Here is a 2,318-nt window from a genome sequence, read left to right on the forward strand (position 1 = left end):
CGGTCTCTAACGTGATGTGACTGGCCTCCAGACGAGGCACCACCAAAACCACCCAAACCACGGGGCCTCTTGGCCTCCCCCTCCTCTTACTCAAGTCTGCAAACATGCTCCAAACGCCTAGCAATCGCAACCACCTAGTCAAACCTATCATATGTCTCGGCCTCTCGAGCCAAACTATATCATAGTCCATAGTTGAGGTCATCAATGAACCTCCTGATCTTCTCCCTCTCATTTTGAACCAAAGAGAGGGAACCAACCAAACTGCATGATGTGTCAACTCCATGAATCTCATATCATACTATGTCACAGTCATACCCTCTTAGCATAGATGCTCAAACTCCCTACGTAACTCCTCTATGCGAGTTCGTGGGACAAACTTCTCTAAGAAGAGGACTGAGAACTAATGCCATGTAAGTGGTGTTGCGCCAACTGGTCTGCCTGAATCATAGGTCTTTCACCACCTATAGGCTGGCCTTGTAAGCTAAAAAGTAGTGAAGTCGACTCCATTGGAATCCACAAGACCCACTGTGCGAAGAATTCGGTGACACTGATCAAGAAATCCCTGAACATCCTCCGACTCTCCTCCACTGAACTGGAGAGAACGAAGTCTCTGAAATTGCTCCAACCTCTTCTGCTCCTCATCAGTCAAAGATAGTCCAACCTCGACCCGAGCAGCAACAACTGGCTGAACTGGCAACACCACTAGTGTCTGATAACCCTGAGCTAGTTGCTCCGGTGTATGGGCGGCAGGAGTCTGGGCTCTGCGCTCCTCCCCCAGCCTGTGAGGTAGCTGGTGAAACTTGTATCATAATATTTGGAACCTGCTCCTCCACTAGAGAAAATGGTGTCTCTACATGTGCTGCTTTAGCTGTAATGTGAGCCCCATCTCGGACTCTGCCTTGGCCCACGGCCTCTCGCGGCCCTGACTTATGGTACTGGTGCTTGCTCACCTAATCCGGGTGAATGTGTCCTCACCATATGTGAGAGAATAGAAGAGTAAAGGTTCAAACTTCTGAATTAAGAAATCTGCACGACAAGAATGCAAGAAAGTGAAGTTTCCTAACAGTTCGGTAGCCTCTCGAAGATAAGTACAGACGTTTTCGTATCGATCCGCAAGACTACTAAACTTGCTAATGACCCGTAGGACCTATGAACCTAAGGCTCTGATACCAACTTGCCACAACCCAAAATCACCAATCGATCGTGATGGCACCTAACTTACTTGCTAGGTAAGCCAAACATAATAAAAGCATAGCAAGATAACATAAATAATGGATATAGTACAATTCTAAATCCAATAACATAAAATAACTGTGTCGATACATAACAATCCAACAGAACTGGTAATACAGAGTCATGAGCTCTAAAATAGAAGTATAGGTCTGGAATACAAAATAACAATACTATCTGAATGAAAATAACTATACTAAAATGAAAAGAAATGCCAAGACTACGATCGAGATGCAACTCTACCTCGTCTCTCGAAGATAATCACAGCAACAAGTCACAGCTACTGACGACTCGGTCTAACACCTAGATCTGCACAATTAAGTGCCGAGTGTAGTATGAGTTCAATCGACTACATGTACTCAACAAGTATCATAACTAACCTCGGCAAGGTAAGAAAATCAAGAATTATCAATGATACTCGCTAATAACCTATTCAACTCATAAACCTCACAAGTATAGAGCAATAATATGATCAAGGCATGAATCACAGATATAGCCACCTCGGTACACAAGATAATGTAACATGCTCTACTCAGTAAACAATCCATCATATAGAGAAGATATGCAAAATAAGGTATGTATACACTCATGATCTAGCATATGCGGATAAAATATGTATACAACCAAGGAAATTTCAAGTAAAAATGAAATGCAATAACCAAATCAAATGTTGGCCAGTTTTCCTCATACCGCATGTACACCATTAAGAGAGAAACATGAGAGGGTGACCCTAATGGGATGGATCCTTATCCACACGTTGCACGGATAACTCATGTGCCGCACGGACAACCACGTGCCAATAATATCAACCGCATGGAAAAATCACGTACCAACAATAACAACTGCATGGACAACTCATGTGCCAATAATAATAATATCTCGATCCGCACGGATAACTCACGTGCTATCATAACTCAACCGCACGGATAACTCACGTGCTAATAATCACAACTGCACAGACATCTCACGTGCCAATAATCATAATCGCACTGACAATTCACATGCTACCAGTCTAATCCATATCACACAGAAGGCAGATATTCAAGATTACATGTAAATGAATTATGAATATCGAATTTCACACTCAT

This window comes from Nicotiana tomentosiformis, chromosome 12, assembly GCF_000390325.3.
Source record: "Nicotiana tomentosiformis chromosome 12, ASM39032v3, whole genome shotgun sequence".
NCBI classification, from domain to species: domain Eukaryota; kingdom Viridiplantae; phylum Streptophyta; class Magnoliopsida; order Solanales; family Solanaceae; genus Nicotiana; species Nicotiana tomentosiformis.